This window comes from Marmota monax, unplaced genomic scaffold (assembly GCF_021218885.2).
Source record: "Marmota monax isolate L192 unplaced genomic scaffold, Marmota_monax_Labrador192_F-V1.1 WCK01_AAM20220418_F8-fsc00034, whole genome shotgun sequence".
Classification (NCBI taxonomy): domain Eukaryota; kingdom Metazoa; phylum Chordata; class Mammalia; order Rodentia; family Sciuridae; genus Marmota; species Marmota monax.
Window position 1 is genome coordinate 5,089,678 of NW_026693934.1, and position 19,451 is coordinate 5,109,128.

The 19,451-nt window shown below is 36.0% G+C and overlaps 1 protein-coding gene across 2 annotated transcripts in view; it reads right to left on the reverse strand.

Annotated features, from left to right (window-relative positions):
- Spopl (speckle type BTB/POZ protein like) overlaps positions 1-17,031 on the reverse strand; it is a 56,421-nt gene extending 39,390 nt beyond the window's left edge. The window contains exon 1 of one of the 2 annotated variants that reach the window (XM_058585372.1): positions 16,849-17,031. The gene's annotated coding sequence lies outside the window, so the exon portion shown is untranslated. The remainder of the gene's footprint in view (positions 1-16,848) is intronic. The other variant, XM_058585371.1, reaches the window with a different exon arrangement.
- Between the last annotated feature and the right edge of the window lie 2,420 nt (positions 17,032-19,451).

Consider the following 19,451-nt stretch of genomic DNA (forward strand, 5'->3'; position numbering starts at 1 on the left):
AGACAAACTGGCTGCCTCACACTAAAGCAGGACCTATAAAAACTTTTCTAGATGAAAAAATTTTTCTAGTTTTTCATCTAGAAAAACTTTTGGGAATTCTTAAGTTTATAAAAGTTCTGGGAGAAAATTGGGCAAAACAGCAAACCTTAAAGCATAATAGAAATTACACATTACATATCCACAGACATTAAAATGGCTTAATTCTCCTTAAAGAAAAGCTCCTTAGTTTATCAGAAAGAAAGTGAAAGAGGGAGAGGGAGAGATGAAGGACAAGCAGGGGAAGAAGGAAAAAAGAGGAAGAAGAGGAGGAGAACACTTTAAGGACATGAATGGCATTGTAGCTCTTCTAAGTTATAAGTTAATTAAGAGTCCAGTGACTAGCAAAATTCGGTAACTGTTTATGAATACCTAGAGCAGATAGTCATCAAATGGCTGCTCTGTCTTGGAATAGGACTTTGCAGCAGGAAGAAATGAAGTCATATATAAAAATATTAGCAATATAAAGTCACATGAAAATGTTAGGAAACGAGCTTATCTGCAGTCAAGAGTTTCAATAAATGAAATCATATGCCCCAAAAGTACAGAAATGGCATTTCCCTACATATAATTCTAGTAATCTACACTCATCAAGAAATGAGAAGTCTAGCCACAGTCCTAACACTGAAAAGAACACAGAAACGTTTTTTGCATTCCTCGTTTTCAATACATAATATTGAAAAATACATATTAACATTCCCTTTAGTGTTTTAAAATTCCACAAATAACAAAAAATAAAATACAAAACAACACACAGCATGCTGTAAGCATATGGTAGATTATTTTCTCAACATTACTTACAATTTCTAAAAACTGAGTTTAAGTTCTGCTATGTAGCATTTACCTTCTTTAAAGGGTAGCAAAACCTCATAAGATTGTGAATGAACATAACCTACAATCTGTGTAGTCACTCAAGTAAGATCAAGTGCATTTAAGCATTCAGTAATTAAATGTTTGGACAATGTGGCAGACTTACTAAATAAAACGAAACAGGCTACAAAACTTTTCACCAGCTTGCAAAATCTTAAAACTTTTTTTTTTTATGTTGTAGCAAGCTAGGTAAAAATGTACTATTTGTCAAAAAGAAGTAAGCTACACTATAATTTTCATGGCAGTCTTATTTCCCATAAATAATACTTACTACTTTATATTCTGTATCTTACCAACTGGAAAGGTTGGAATCATCTTACAGGTTTTGTGAAAAACAGACCTCTATTCCACTTTCACTGTGTGTGTACATGGGAAGTGTCCATGGGAAAAGGAATATGGTGTTTATTTAAAGAAAACATCCTACTCACCATGTACTACCCCATTAACACCCACCAGAATAGCTAAAGAATCAGACACAACACCAAGCAAATGTTGCAGAGTGTGTGGGACAATTACAACTCTAATCCACTATTTAGAAGATTATAATTTTGATAATCATTGGGGAATATATACTAAAAATGAACAAAAGCATATATACAGCCCAACAATTATACTACTAGATACATTCCCTAGAGAAATGTAGATCTGTGCACCCAAAGACAGGTACAGGAATATAAAAATATTATATAATGCCCTATTCATTATAGCTCCAAACTGGAACAACCTAGATTATCTATCAAGAGAATGGATAAATTATGACATATATACACAGTCATACAATGGAATACTATAGAGCAAGGAGAATGAATATGCTACTGCTACTTACGACATGGCTGATCACAATGACATATAATCAGGGTAAGAAACCAGAATAGACTATACGTGCTATATTATAATGTACATGTCTTTGAATGGATAGTACATTTCAAAGTTTACTGAAAAAAGTAGACATATTTAATAAATAAATAAGCAACCCCAATACTTTGAAGTTTATAATAAAGTCTTGTTCCCATTGTTCAGTAAAACTGAACACATTTAAGTCTATTCTCATGCTAATTTAAAACATTTTGGTATTAAAACCAAGAAGACTATATTAAGACAATACAATGCAAAAGTGAATTTTTTTTCATTTTTGAAAAAATTTTAAAAGAATTTTAATATCGAAGGTCTCCCCTTCCCCCACCAACCTGACCACACTGAGATCTATACCTCCTTTTTCATCTCCAACAGTTTCTCTTCTCTGCCATTTACTTTGCAGAAACAGTTGAGAAGCATACCTACCCTAGTAGGGTAGTTAAAGGATGATTAAAACAAAGAGGCAGTGTGTGGGGGTGTGTGCATGTATGTATTTTACTCAGCACCATGCCTAAGTACTCAATAACTAGAAACTATTTACAAAGCCCAAAGAGTGAATTCATCATTATAAACACAGAAATTGGAATTTAATAATTGGTCAATAAATATCTGTAAAGTAAATTAATGCTATTACCCCTCAATAAAAAAAAAACACACACACACAATGGGGGAAAAGTAAAAAATAGGAATGGGGGAAAAATCAAGAAGTTCAAAGTAGGGACTTAAGCTATTTTTGTTACCAAGGAATATGACAAGACTTTAAATCTTAAAGACAAACCAACAAAGTCATATGTATAGAAAACCATTAAAATAAAAACAGCCTCAGTAATACCTTTCTTCACATATACCACAAGACAAAAGTGGTATGTTTTAACTAAAACTAAATGTCTGCAATATTGAAACACTTCAAAATTACTCACGAATGAATTCCTTATGAAGTTGACAAAAATCTTAAGCCAATCAAGGTTAAGATCACTATCATAGCTCATTAATATTCTGACTAAATCAGTATTATCAGAGATAAAAAGGAAACCAGATCTCAGCAGAACCTTTACATAATATTATTTTTTAATTTTTTATTCTAATTTGTTATCTATGACAACAGAATGCATTAAAATTCATAATATACATATGGAGCACATTTTTTTTATCTCTCTGGTTGTATACTAAGTATACTCAAACCATTCCTGTCTTTATACATGTACTCAGGGAAATGATGTCCATCTCATTCCACCATTTTTTTACACCTCCCCTTACCTGCCTCCCTTCCTTTGCCCTATCTAGAATCTTCACATGCTTTCCCTCCCAACCCCACTATGAATCAGCCTCCTTATATCAGAGAAAACATTCACAGTATTATTTTTAATGAAAATAAAAATATAACTTTAATGTCAGAATTGTAAAGGCTACAATCTTACATTAGTTTTAAAGGACAAATCAAGAAAGTATTTTATTGTGTGCACAAAATACGAAAGAACCATTTGATAAGGTCCTTTACCTCTTCCTTTAAGTAATCATCTACTTGTATACCTTGGGCATGAATATTTTTAATTAACAAAATATACAAAAACTTAACTACATGGGAAGTACTAGTTTAAATATAAATATAATTCATTTAGTTATCATAACTTTAGGAGGTGGTACAATCATCATTTCAAATTTACAAAGGAGAAAACCATGACTAAATAACCAGCCTAAAGTCAAAAGTCTGTTAAATTGCAGGATGGTTGCATATGCTCTTAACCTCTATGATATGGTGCCTGGAAAGTTCTTAAGCAAAATTTGTCCTGACTTCACTCCACATTGGGAGTTTAGTTGTTCTGAAGATCTTGAGTGACGATCCTAAAATAAGGCAGTATTAATTCTATGTTTCACCAATTCTAAGACATCTATTTTGTCACATTTTAACATTTCTGAAATAGATGGCATCTAACAATTGGAATTCACAGTGTTCTCTATTTAGGTCCATAAAATAATAATGCATCTGGTAATTGACAAGCAATTATAATTCAAGATATTTTACATGTGTTTTTCTGGGCACCAGGGCACATATGTATAATCCCTAGAACTTAGGAGGCTGAGGCAGGAGGTTTGCAAATCCAAGGCCAGCCTCAGGAGGCCCTGTCTTTTTTTTTTTTTTAAACACTTTTTTTTTTTGTAGTTGTAGATGGACAGTATGCCTTTATTTGTTTATTTTTATGTGGTACTGAGGTTCGAACCCGGTGCCTCATGCATGCTGGGCAAGTGCTCTGCCACTGAGTTATAGTTCCAGCCTGAGACCCTGTCTTAATAAAAAATAAAAAGGAGTCAGGAGCAGTGGTTCATGCCTTTAATCCTACCAACTTGAGAAGCCAAGACTGGAGAATCAAGTTTGAGGAGAGTCTCTTCAATTTAGCAAGGCCTTCAGCAACTTAGTGAGACCCTGCCTCAAAATAAAAAATAAAAAGGGCTGTGGATGTGGCTTAGTAGTAAAGTACCCCTGGGTTAAATACCCAGTATGAAAAAAAGAGCTGGGAATATAGGTCAGTGGTAGGGAGCAACTGGGTTCAATTCCTAGTATTGTAAAAATATACATTAAAAAAACAAATAAAAATAAAAAGGACATGTCTTTCCTTTTAATTAAAATGATTTAAGAGGAAATTTAGTGCAAAACTATATTTATACTATAGTAAGTTATTAATTTCTCAGGCTCATTTTCAAGTTAACCTGGTTAGGATAAACCAGGATCATGTTCAAATAAACTCTTAAGAAAAAAATACTGATTTCACCATACAAGTTGAGAAGGACATTTTTTTTCATAAAAGACTTGGGAAGGGGAGGCAAATAAAACAACAATGAAAATAAACCAGACAAGTTAGAACATGAAAATGAACAACAATAAAGCATAAACCACAATACTACTTAATTCAAGCGAGTTCTCAAATGCCATTGATAAAAATGCTCAAATTAAAATTTCCATGTTTTAAAAGATGGACTTACACTACTTAAGTATCTACGCTCCAATAAAGCTTTTCCAGTAAAACTAGACATATTAAACTTAATTGTGATGTTGAATTTGTGAACTTAAAAGTTTAAACTTATCCTAAGAGATGCCAACCCAAAATTGAATTCAATTTATGAAACGCAATTCATTTAAGTGTTTGTTGTATTTGTACTTTTCTTAGCAATTTCAAAACAAGTTTATATTCACTGTTATTTATTTTTATTTTTTGTCTTGCAGCATGAAAACTATTTATCTTTCAAGGGAATTCGCCCTAAACCAAAAAAAAAAAAAAAAAAAAAGTTGCATCCAAATGACAGTTGAAAAAATACTTGGAGTACTTTAATATTTACTTTTAAAATCAGTTATTTTGTTAGGCATAAAAAAGGGGTATTATATAATGATAAAGGAGTCAATTCTCACAAATAAATAAAAAAATAAGATCCTTAATATGCATGCATCTAACAACAGATGCATTATTATTTTATGATAGAATTGTAAAGAGAAATATATCAACACACAAGGACTCTGCTAACAGAAATGAGCAGATCCAGCAGGAAGAAATTAGTTAGGAAATAAGATGAACTCAACAGCACTATCAATTAACTGGAATATAATGTGTATCTATAGACTACTTTATCCAAAAACAATAGAATAAATGTTTTTCTCAAGCACACATGGAACAATGGCCAAGAGATGACATCCTGGGCCAAAAACACACCTTAAGAAATACCATCTGCTCTCAGCACAACAGTATTAAAATAGAAATTAATAAAATAGAAAGGTAGTGAGAGACACATGTACAAATACTTGGAGGTTAAATAACACATTTCTAAATAACACAAGGGTCAAAGAAGAAACTGAGAAATATAAAAATATTTTAAACTAAATGAAAATGAAAACAAAGCTTATTAAAATTTGTGAGGTGCAGCAAAAGCAGAGTTTGAGGGAAATTAGTAATGACAGAGGCATATAGTTGGCTCTCTGTATCCATGGGTTCCACAAATTTGTGGACTTAACCAATCACAAATTGGGGGGAAAAACTGCATCTACACTGAATATTATAGTATTTTTTCTTATTGTCATTTATCCCTTAAACAATACAGTATACCAACTATTTATATAGGATTTACATTGTGTATGGTGGCACATCACCTATAATCCCAGCAACTAAGAGACTAAGGCAGGAGGATTTCAAGTTCAAGGACAGTCTTGACAATTTAGGGAGACCCTGTCTCAAAACAAAAAATAAAAAGGGCTAGGGATTGTCACTCATTAGTTCAGCACCACCAACTTTCAATCCCTAGCATGGAATTAAAAAAAGGATTTACCTCATATCAGGTATTATAAGTAATCTAGAGTTGATGTAGAGTACACAGAAGAATGTGTATAGGTTATCTGAAATTACTATGCTATTTTATATAAGGGACATGAGCATTCACAATTCTGTTATTCACAGTAGATCCCAAGATGAATCCCCCATAGATATCAAGGGACAATGGTTATTAAAAAAGAAAATAATTTAATAAATCATCTAAACTTCCACCTTAGGAAACTTGAAGAGAAGTAAATTAAACACAAAAGTAGTAGAAGAAAAAAATAAAGATTAGAGGAGAAATCACTAAAATTAAAAACAGAAAATCAAAAGGAGAAAAAAAAAATCAATGAAAACAAAAGTTATTTTTTTTGTTTTTTTTTTTGAAAAAACAAAAAGCTTCTAGCCAAGCTAACCAAGAAAAAGTGAGAGACACATGCACAAGGCCCTGGGTTAAATCCCCACTACTACCAAAAAAAAAAGAAAGAAAGAAAAGAAAAAATAGACCACCAAGATGGTCTAAATCGAAAGAAACTGAATAAATAATGAATAACCTATCAAAACAGAAAACACCAAACTCAGATGGGTTCACTGGTGAATTCCACCAGATTTTTAAAGAAGAAATTTTCATCAATTCCCTACAAACTCTTTTAGAAGATTGAAAGAAAGATAATACTTCCTAATTTATTGTATGAATATTAAAACCAAAGACATTAACAAGAAAAGTACTAATAAATATCTCTCATGAACAGAGAGAAAATTCCTCAACAAAATATTAGCAAATCAAATCTAAAAATATATTTTTAAAACTTGGGTATCACATCCAAGTGGAACGTATCCTGGGAATACTGGCTAATTCAGTATCTGGAGGTTAATTAATATAATTTATCACCTGATATATCAACAGATCAAATAAGAAAAATTTCATGATCATATAATAGATACAGAAAAAATATTTGACAAAATTAAATGCCCCTTCATCTTTAACACTAGTTAATAGGGGAAACTTTCTCAGCTTGATTTTTAAAAAAAGCCAACCAAACAAAAAAAAAACTACAAAATAACCTAGTTAACATCATACTTGGGGGTAAGAAATTGAAGCTTTCCCAGTAAATTCAGGAAGAAGGGAAAGATGTCCCCTCTCACCACTGCTTTTTTTCTACATTGTACAGGGAGGCTTAGCTAATACAAAAATACAAGAAAAAGGTTGGGGCAGAGGGGATAAAGATTGGGAAGAAGGAAATAAAACTGTTCACAGATGAATCAGTAAAAACCTACTGGAATTAATTAGTGACTATAGCAATGTTGCTGGACATAAAGTTAATATGCCAAAGTCAATTACCTTCCTAAATACCCAGCAATGAACAAGTAGGATCTGAAATTAAAAATACTGTATCATGTACATTAGCACCCCCAAACTGAAATATTTGTTAGATATATATCTAACAAAATGTGTACAAGATCTATGTGGAAACCACAAAATTCTGATGAAATAAATCAAAGAACTATATAAATGGAGAGATATTCCATATCAAAGGGCAGAAAGACAGTGTCAAAATGACAGTTTTTTCCAACTGATCTACAGATTCAATGAATTCTAGTTGAAATCCCAGCAAGTTATTTTGTGGATACTGACTCTAAAATTTATGTCAAGAGTCAAAAGACCCAAAACAGTCAACACAACACTACAAGAGAACTTAGTTGGAAGACTGACACTACCAACTTTAAGATTTACTATAAATTCACAATAATCAGGACAGTGTGATACTGGTGGAAGAGAATACATATAGATCAATGGAATAGAGCAGTGATCCCAGAAATAGAACAAATGATAAACTGATCTTTGACAGAGAACCAAAGGAAATACAATGTAGCAAATACCGTTGTAAGAGGAAAAAACAAACTTGTATGCTCTCATGCTCAACAAAAAACATTTATTTAGGTGACCTCCCAGACACCAATTCACCAGTAGACAACAGCTCAATGTTTTATAAATAATTCAATTCTGGCACTATCTAAATAGAGCATCAGATCTCATGGGTTAAGGGATCAAATATTATTCAAGAATTTTCAAAAAATTTAAAAATTTTTAAAAAAGGAACTTTCAGAGCTTGATCTTCAGCCTATCTCACACACACTTCCCAGACGTCAAGTGGATGAGGCTGAAAGCTCTAATCATTCAATCTGCTCAGCACTTCTTTCGTTGACTGGCCCCATCCTTAGGCTATCTAAGGGAGCCCACTCTCAGTAACCTCATTAGCATATATTCAGAAGTCATCAAAGGGGCTCATTATGAGGGGGAAAAAAAAGATATTCTACCACTCAAGAAATTCCAAGTGTTCTAGGAGCTATATGACAAAACAGGAGACAAAGAAGCTAAATTTCACATTATATAACAATAGTCCTTTCAACAAATGGTGCTGGACCCAAAGAAATAAGTAGAAAGGAGACATAAAGAAACGACAAGGAAATAAGATGATGAACACCACCATATCAGAATCCTGAGATTGACCAGACCACAGAAACCATCCTGACTTCACCAAACCGATATTATTCCTATATACTTCCCCATACCCACCCCTCACCAAGTTTCCTTTAAAAGACAACTGGAGAACCCCAAAACCATTTCTCTCACTTTTGAGATGGCCCATATTCTCCCATGAATGTATATTCCTTGCTTTACCTCACAGGCATTGAGAATGCCCACATTTTCCCTTGAACATGTATCTACTTTCCTAAATCTATCTATTCCTCTACCTGATACATGATTAAATTCTTTTCTATCATGTAAACTAATAACCCTCACTAGTCCTCTGTCAAGTTCCCCCTTTCTCTCCTGGAACTCTTGGAGACACCTTTCCCCTATAACAAAACTACTGAACATTCACATAAGAAAAAAAATCCAGACACAGACTTTTTATACCTTTCATAAAAACTAACTCAAAATGGATCATAGATACACCTAACTGTAAAATGCAAAACTATAAAACTCCTACAAGACAACAGAGGAGAAAATCCAAATGAACTTGGATTTGGTGGTAACTTTTTAGAGATAAAACTAAAAGCACAAGACATCAATTAATTGATAAGCTAGTCTTTATAAAAATTAAAATTCCCTCCTCTGCAAAAGAATGAAGACAAGCCACAGACTGGGAGAAAATACTTACAGTAAAAGACATATCTGATAAAAGACTGCAACTGGATACACACACACACACACACACACACACACACACACACACATATATATATATATATATATATATATATATATATATAACCTTCAATCTCAGCAATAGGAAAACAAATCAACTGAAAAATAGGAACTTCCTTAATAGACACTACACCAAAGAAGATATAAATAAAGTAAAACAAGCACATGAAAAGAAGCTTCACCTCATCTGTCATCAAAGAGATGCAAATTAAAACAATGTGATATACCATATACCTATTATAGTGGCCAAATCCAGAACACTAACACCAATTGCTGATGCAGATGTGGAACAAAAGGAAGTCTCTCATACACTGCTGGTGGGAATGCCAAATGGCACAACTATTTTGGACGACAGTTGAGAAGCTTCTTATAAAACTAAATATATTCTTACTATACCATCCACTCAAAGGAGATAAAAATCTGTCTTCATAAAAAAGATCAGCTAGTTCACAGCAGCTTTATTCATAATTGCTAAAACTTTGAAGCAATCAAGATATTCTGTAATACAATAAACAAACTGTGGTACATCCAGATAATGGAATATTGTTCAGCATTAAAAAGAAATAAACTAGGGGCTGGGGTGTGGCTCAAGCGGTAGCGCGCTCGCCTGGCATGCGTGCGGCCCGGGTTCGATCCTCAGCACCACATACAAACAAAGATGTTGTGTCCGCCAAATACTAAAAAATAAATATTAAAAAAAAAAAAAAAGAAAGAAAGAAACTATCAAGCCATAAAAAAAAAAAATATGGGGAAAACTTGTACTAAGTGAAAGAAGCTACTCTGAAAAGGATACATGTAGTATGACTTCATCTCTATCACATTTGTTAAAATACAAAACAGTAAAAAACATAAATAGTAATTAGGTATTAGGGGCCTATGGTCATTGTAATGAGAGAAAGATAAACAGGTAGCAAAGAGGACTTTTAGGTCAGGAAACTACTTTGAATGACACATACCATAATAAATCTGCCCAAATTCATAGAATACATAACACTAAGAGTGAATCCTAATGTAAACTATAGACTGGTGATAACAATACATCAATAGATTCATCACTGTAACAAATGTACCACTCTGGTATGTCATTGTTATAATGAGGGATGTAATGTATGTGTGGGCGCAGAGAGTTATTTGAGAAATCTTTGTAGCTTTTACTCAAGTTTGCTATGAATCTAACATAGCTTTTAAAATAATTAAGTCTATTTTTTAAAAAAAAAATCAATTACTTGGAGTACAGGGCAAGGAAGGAGAGGTATAAGTGTATTTTATACAAGATAAAAACAAATAAATCTGCTTCATAAAATACACCCAGACCAAATAACAATGGTTCCTTCTTTATTAACAAACCTCAAGTTATATTTTAAAAGCTTGTTAGTACTTTTTTAGTTCACTACAACCTTTCAGATCTGCATTAACTATTGAGAATGAAACCTTTGTAATTGTTATACTTAACTATATTTATCTTTTATCTAATATAGAATGTAAACAAACACAATAATCTAAAGAAGGGTAGACATATTTTATAAATACACTCATATTGCACAGATGTATTTTTCCATTGTACTTTTTTCTTCAGGTGTATGCAGACCAATTCCAATCATAGTTTGAAGTAATGTGATTTTATTTAAGATCAGAAACTGTTTAAATCTGCTAGCCTTTGCCTATGTAAAGTCCAATCTCAGTTATATTACATGATTTAGAATATAATATTTAAAATTGACAACTAGTAAGAACCACAAAGAGCTGGGCACGGTGGTACTTGCCTTGCAATCTCAGCAACTTGGGAGGCTGAGGCAGGAACAACAGGTTCAAGACCAACCTTAAAAACTTAAGTGAAACCCCATCTTAAAACAACAACAAAAATTAAGATTAAATTAAATACAAAAGGCTGAGATGTACCTCAGGGTTAAAGTGCCCCTGGGTTCAATCCCCAGCAGCAATAAATAAATAAATAAATAACTTGTAAAACAAAATTTTTAAAGTTATAATTTTTTAACATAAAATTTAAGGAAGACTACCTTAGATAAGAATAATATAAAAATGTTTCTAAAATAACTCAACAAAACATTTCAGTAGCAGGTTTTGATAGTCTACTCTTCTTTTACTTTAAAGCCTATACCTTCCTTCTAGAACTTTCATTTACTGTGCTGTAACAATCTATTATTAACATCATTTTCCCTTCTATCTCACTATTTTCTATGGGAACTTAACTACACCAATTAAGGTTTTGTCATTTACACTATCCACAATTCCTGTCTGTGCAAGCTTTCAGAATAACTGAAATATCATTTCTTTAAGTTCCTCTAGTACTGCACTGCTGTCTCCACCTAAGTTTAAACTGCCTTTCAGAAACACTCTGCCCTAGTGTCATTTTCCTTTGAAAGTCTTCCCCAGTGCCCCTTCTCTGCATCTAAGAGGCCATGCAAATAAATTGATATAACAGCACTATTTGCAATAGAATAACTAATAGTTAACTGCCTAGACTCTGAGTTCTAATCACATACCTAAGTCTAGAATCCAGTGTATGATAGTGAAATCTTTAAAAACGATAGTCTGAATGAATACATTGTGTGGAAAAAAGTTTGAGATACTTACAGAATATCCAGATGGTTATAAACAAAACATGGGGCTGAGCTAAGGAAGGAAAATATAGCTCATGCTATAGATATGATAATTTTATTCTAAATTCAGGATATAGCTTTGGCAGATTAAAACAAAATTAATCATCAAATGGTTTATGGAAGGACTAATGAGAAATACAAAATTTTCTCCATGTTGCTAAATCCAATGTGTATTCTTGAGTCTAAAATTTATGTGATTTTTCAGCTGCGTTCAAAATAGTTGACTGCCCACTCTTGCCCCTTTCAAACAGTTTACTGCCACAGCTTCAGTAATGCAAAGGAAAATATCCTCTAGCCTCTAGCTACTCCTTCTCAATATCCTTTGTTTCATTTCCTTTTTCCTATGTTTAAATGTTGAAGATTCACTGGGTTTTAGACCAAAGCCGCCTTATCTTCTGCTTTTTTTTTTTCCTTAGGCAACCTCATTTACTACTTCAAGGCTTCAATGATAAACTATAGGCTGACTTCCCAAACTTACAGTCCAAATCTGTTTCCTGAGCTCTAAAGTTACATATGCAACTGCTACTAGACATCTCCACTTGTCTGTCTCCCTCTTTTAAACTCCATGAGCTTTACTTCCCCCCTTTCTTGATACTACCATACAACCTCCTCCAATATTTCCTAACTTAGGTTAAAAAAAAAAAAATCTATGGAAATCAGCCTTCTCCTTCCCCTAGCCTCCTAATCTAATCTTAAGTATCACCAAATTCTATCAATTTTACCTCACAAATATTTGTCAAGTCTATGACTGTCATCCTGGACTAAAGATTCCATCATAATCTCCTACCTATTTTCTTTTTTTATGGTGGTGTCACACATGGAACACGGGTCCTTGTGCATGACAGGCAAGCGCTCTAAGAAACATTCCCAGTCCTCTAGATTACTCTTTAATAGCTGAACTCAATGTTATTCAAAGTGTAGTCTGTGAACTAATACTGGCCCACAAATTTTAGAAACTTTATATAACAATTTGACAGATCAAAACATACATTTTATAGTGGGTCACTAAAGTACTAGTACAAACTGGAAATTCAAACAGAAATGGTCCTTCACACAGTTAAGTTTGATAAGCACAGGTCTAAATCGGGGTCTCTGCATTTACACTTGCTTCTCTCCAATCTGTGCTCTGCAGAGCAGTCAAGTGATATTTTTCATGCAAAAATCTGTGTAATTTATTCAGTTATTAAACAGTGGCTTCCTGTTGCCCTTAGGGTTAAGTACAAAATGCTTACCATGGATTTTGGCCATTGTGATCTGCTTTGGCCTCATTTCAGATAAACCACCCTGTGTTAAGGTCCAGTCTCTATTGAACCTTCCAATTCTAGAAAATTGAAATAGCCAGTATCACTTGGGTAACTACCCTTCACCTTTTAGGTTTCAGATTAAAATTATCTCTTCAGAGAAACATTCTCTTAAGGATGAGTGGGCTTTCATTATTTAAATAATTTTCCTTTATAGCAGTTATCATCTAATTATTATTATTTTTTGTTTAATTTCTTTATTTCCCCACTGACTTTTGTCTCCATGAATTCAGTTGCCCTCTTTTCATTATCATATGTCACCAGAGCCTAGCAAAGTATATGGCACAGATGAATTGTTCAATAATTTTTGCTAAGCAAGCAAATCCAACTCAGGAAACAGTGAGTAGATGAAATATAAATGCCTTCAATATCTGGCCATATGTAAGGCTTGAGATAAAATTGGGTACCAAGTGCTTTAGAAAAGTTATATCTTCTTTATTGATCTTAAAAAAAAAAAAAAAAAAAAAAACACCGAAAAAGACAGGAAAAGTCCATTGTTCCATTAAAAACAGGATTTTCAAAAAGGTAAAGAATTTTACAAAGCAGACAAGAAAGTGACAGGTCTAAGGGTAAAAGACTCTAGAGCCATATTGCCCGGCTGCATTGCTTAATGAACTAAGATCTTGTGGAAGTTAAGTAATCTGTTTTCCAAAGTCCTCATTTGTAAAATGATGGTATTAACAAAGCCTTCTTTAAAAGTTTACTATGAGTTTAAATGAATATATAAAATTTGACAGTGCTTGGTGCAGTGTTCTGTTAGCAGTTATCATTATCATTAACATTAACATTTCTCACTTAAATTTTTTCTGCTTGTCAATGCCATGCTAGAATATAAATTACAAAAAAGCAGAGTTTGTATTATTATTATTCCCTGATAGAGCTGTTTCCCACCAGGGTCCCGCAGGAATTATGGACTATGAAAACTCATTTGTGTTACTATTTACTCATTTCTCTCAAAAATGGTATACAACTAGTATCATGAAAGGTACATAGCAAAGTAAGTAATATAACTTGATTTTTACTGGGACTATGACTAAGAAGGGCCACTCTCTTGTATCCCCAGTGCCTAGCATACAGCAGATGCTCATTAAATACTTTTGGAGAGAATGTATATTTACAAAACCAAAAAACTAGTGAAATGCAATTCTGCACTAAAGGTCAATTTTATTCTACCACTTCAAAGTTTCTATAAACTTCAAGAGTCTGTTTCTAGGAAAGTCATTTTCTTCAAGCTGTGCTGCCTATACCATTCAAAGCCAAAAATGCAGAATGCAGACACTAGGCAACAAAGGAACAACTACAACAACAACAACAACAAAAAAAAACAATGTTGGCAGGAATTATGCAGTAGTACAAGGTAGATGACAGGTAGAATATGGATACCCAGGAGAGAGCAAAGGATATTTTAGGCCAAGAAACAGTCTTAGCAAAGGCAGTATCACCCAAAGTACAGAGCACCAGGTAGTACAAAAATTATTTTAGGTTATAAATGGTAAACATGTTTATTTTGATAATTATGTACCTGTTTTACATGTAATTAGGATGCTAAATTGATATTTCAGATTTTACTATTTAGAACACTGGAGTAAATAATACCTACTTAGATTTTAAGTAAATCATATAAAAATGTATTAAGTAAATAATGATGCACAGGAGGAAAGCAAATATGGCAATGCAGCATTTTAACAAGTTAATAAAATCTGATAAATACTGAGCTAAAGTATGTGAATGTCAAAGAACATAACAGGTTTTGAGAAAAAGTACCAGTCTTCTAAATGAAGACAAAGCTTTTTCCTGCAATGATTCAAGATAAAAGACAGATACCCACCAGCTTTGAATATTTCACTTCCAATACTAAAATTGCTATGCATAAAAATCTTCATTTTCCAGTATGACAAATCTGCTACATACTTCAACTACTCACTTATTCTCAAAGTGAAGTTAAAATTTTACAACTTCCAAATAGAGAAACAAAATAGGAAGTGACTTATCTGTAGCCTGACAATTCACTTGAAAACCAAGAGCTAGCCCTCCACTGGGTAATGCAAGCCTATAATCCCAGAGACTTGGGAGGCCAAGGCAGGAGTATCACAAGTTCGAGGCCAGCAATTTAAAAGATCCAGTCTCAAAACTAAAAAAAAATAAAAAGGGCTGGGGATGTAGATCAGTAGTAAAGTGCCCCTGGGTTCAATTCCCCAGTACAAAATTAAAAACAGAAAAGAGGGAGCTAAAAAGCATTTTTCAAATAAGGAGAAATTAATTCATACAGTAATGAAATAATCGTAACACCAGAAAGGGTGTCAAATAAGAGTAAGAAAACAGCATTCCATTCTCACCTTCCTCTCAAAATTAACCTAACAGCCAAATCCGATCAAGCTAAGAAGCTAATATTTATTAATGTGCCACTGTTCTAAGTACTTTATTTGTATTAACATGTGCAATCCTTACTGCCCTATGAGAACCATCCCATTTTACAGTTCAAGAATACTAAAGCCCTGAGAAGTTAAATAATTTCCCCAAAGCCAGAGCTGGAAGGTGGTAGAGTAGAGGTTTAAATCCTGACAATTACACTACAAAATCTGAGCCCTTAACCACCAGGCAACATTTCTCTCAAGAATGAGGGGATAATCTGAAATATTCCACCAGTTCCATCATGGTGAAGAGATGTAATTTTCTAAGGTATAACCCTTTTACTCCTTCAGTTTCCTATCCAAGAACCAAGATTCCATTATAAGGAAGAAGAGTATTATACTGGGGCAAACTAGGCCCAGGATTATGCAAATACAGACAAAAAAAACCCATCAGGAGCTTCAAAAGGATGGCAGAGGGCTTAAAGATAATGTTCACGGACTTGGTTTTGGAAGATTAAGCAAAAAGTTAAGATAAGCAGAAGATTAATCTTATTTCTGCTGGGCTCTGTAACTGCTTTGAGGGAGAAAATTCTACTACCCCTTTCCTTTATGTTAAATCAGTGCACAAAAACAGATCCGAGAGGAAGAATTAGGGAAAAGGGTAGCAGCAAGAGAGCAAAGCAGAGTCAAATTTGGTTCTTCAAGACTTGGACCCCTGAACCACACGGTTAGCTTAATGTACCCTTATAAAAGTGAGAATTTATGAGAAGGCAAATGTGTGCTTGGAGATTGCGGACAAGACCACTGGGTAGAGGCACTGAGTGGTCTGGAAAGCTGAGAATGCAGTTTAAAAGGAGCTAAAAGAACGATACTTTCGAGGGTCCGTGCCTGGGATGAGGAGGTATGGAGGTGGACGCTGCTGGGGCGGCGGGGCCAGTTTCTCCCTCAGGGCAGGACGCAAGAAAAGAAGGTATAAAGGGGGAGATACACAGGTATGAGAGAAGGGAGATCCGCAAGAGTAAAAGGGGCGAGGTCGTGGAGAAAATTAAGGGGGTTATTGGTAGGCGGAGGCTGGGAATCCCCAGAGGAAGAAAGAAACACCGGACGGAGGGCGGTCCGGGGGGCGGAGGATGGGGCTGGAGGCAACCCCTGTGAAGGCCGAAGGCGCGCCGCAGGAGCCGGGCTCCCGTTCCAAGAGGGATGCGGGCGCAGCGAAGGGCCCAGAGGAGGCCGCCCGGCCTGGAGAACAGAGAGGGAGGAGCGAGCGACCCGGGCCGCGCTGGGACCCCGACGGGGGAGGGGCACCTACCCGGACGTGCGGGGCGACGGCGAGCAGTCCTCGCGGCGGCTGCTCTCCGGCTGAGGCGGCGGCCGAGAGGGCCCCGGGAGCCGAGGTTGTGACGGCGGCGGGGGCGATGGCGGCGAGTCCCTGTGGCGGCCGCCTCTGCCGAGCCGCATCCCTCCGCCCCAGTCCACCCTCCTTCCCTATCTGCCGCTCCTAAACTTCTTCTCCGGGATAAACAAACCCGCCGCCAGGGGCGGCCGCCTCCGCCGCTCCCGCCCCCGCGCGCCCCCCCACCCCGCCCCGGGCCCGTCCGGGCTCCGGCTTCCGAGTTACGACTCCAGTCCCAGCCCAGCCCGGGAAGGCGCGTGCGCGGCGGCGGCTCGCGAGGCTCTTCCTGCCTCCTTCCTGCGCCCGGCACTTCCGGGCGGCCCGGATCCGCCGCAGGGTCTTGGAAGCCGCCGCGTCTGCCCTGCACTGAGCACGGAGCCGGTCCAGGCAGCCATAGACCAGTGAGGGCGGGCCTCGCTTTGCCAGCACTCTACTTTCTCCAAGTAGGAAAACTTCCTTGCTTAAAAGCCCACTGACAGGCCTCCTAACTTGTCTAATCCGCTGAAGGGAACCTGTGCACGATTCCCACGGGGCTGTAGCAGTCTCTAGAAAGCCTAGGTACAACTTTTGAGAGCTCCTGTTGCGATCCTAGAACTCTGGGAACCACCTTAACACAAGACAGCTGTACGGAGACAGCCACGGAAAATCGAGAACACTGGGTAGACAATTCAAAACAATTCTACAGTTTTCTGCTGGAGGAGATGTGTTGGAAGTCTCGGGCCAGAAGAGAGGGTCTGCGGACATGGTTGGGACGTGCTGAAGACCTGGAGCAACCCAGGACTGGACGTTGGTACTTTAAGCTAAGCAGATGCCTGAAGAGAAATAGGGACCACCTAGTATCTTCAGTCGTTTACAGTTTTACAAAAAAGGGTGACAATAGAACTTTTTTTATTCAGCCCGCCCGTGGAGCACTTTTCTAGCTTCCAGAAGTCAACCTCACTAAAGAGGTTTTAAGGACCACAAGTTCCTGTTTTGCCAGTGCTGATATGGAATTCACTCAAGGATTTCAACTCTTTATTTTATGCATCAATCAACGAATTACTTACCTAGCTTCCCTAAAAAGGGAAGAGGAACAAAAAATTAAGTACTGTATGACGAGCACTGTGCAAAGCATATATATGTATCATTCTCTTTAATCCTCTCAATTTCTATATGACTTCATGGTAGAAATTCCTCCCATCTTACAGAAAAAAAAACGAGGATTAGAAAGGACAATTCACTCAAGGGTTACTAGAGTTTAAGAACAGGCAGATACCCCTCACTTTAATACTTGGCAGTATTATTCATGTAGTTCGGATGCAACATGCTTGGGATAGAAGCATCACCAGACTTTTTCAAAAAGCAGTAAGGTCAACTTAACCAGAGTTCAAGGTTGCCTTGGGTTGAGTAGATTCAATGTTAATGCAGACCAAGGAACTCTAAAAGTTAAAACATAAGTGGAAGTGAAATCTGGGGATATGACTGTGGTACAGCGCTTCCTCAGAAAGTGCTTGCCTAGCTTGTGCAAGGCCTTGGGTTCCATCCCCAGCACCACAAAAACAGCAGCAACAACAAAACTAAAAGCATTGGGGAATATAAGAGGAAATATTAGTGCAAACATTTCACCATCTCTAAACCCCAACAAATACTGTTTGCTATACTCATTGTGAGTCTTATTATTTTAAATATGTGACAGAGGCAGTGGAAGTTATATGTAATTTTTTAAACTATTTAAACCCTGAATAGTATGTCAACCCCTTTTCCACTAATTAAATATTAAGCAACTAATAAATGTAATATGTTCAAGGAATCAAATTATAAGTCCTTCAGGTAGAGTTACAATTGGGAGTTAAGATATGAATGATACTTGCTGATTCTTTACAATTAACAGTTCAGCCTGGGGATTGATTCAATAAACTTCAGCCACAAGGATGTTAAATTGTCACTTAGGGTGTTTCCAATAGTCACTTCCCTAAGCTATCACCTTGCCCTAGTGTTAGTTAAGGTATGCCATTCCTCCCTTCCTCACAATATTCAGTGACTTTATCCACTAATAAAGTGATAGTAAGTAGTAATATCAAGAATGAACATGGCTAGTAAATAATAAAACTGTGATTGTTTAGCAAAGTAAAAAATGACTTTAGCTGGTAACCCCAGCAACTCAAGTGGCTGAGGCGGTAGAGTGGCAAGTTTCCAGGCCAACTTGAGCAGTTTAGTGAGACCTTGCATCAAAAAATAAAAAGGGTCGCATGGCCTGTATTCCCAGTCATCAGGACTCTGAGCCAGGGGGATCGCAAGTTGGAATAACCTCAGCAAATTAATGAGACCCTGTCTCAAAAAAATAAAAAGGGTTGAGGATGTAGCTCAGTGGTAAAGTGCTCCTGAGTTCAATGCCCAGTTCCAAAAAATTAAAATTAAAAGGATTGTGGTGTAGTTCAGTGGCAGAGTGCCCCTGGATTCAGTCCCCAGTGCCAGGAAGGAATGGAGGGAGAGAGGAAAAAGAAAGCAGGCAGATGGCTTTATGACCAATAAACTT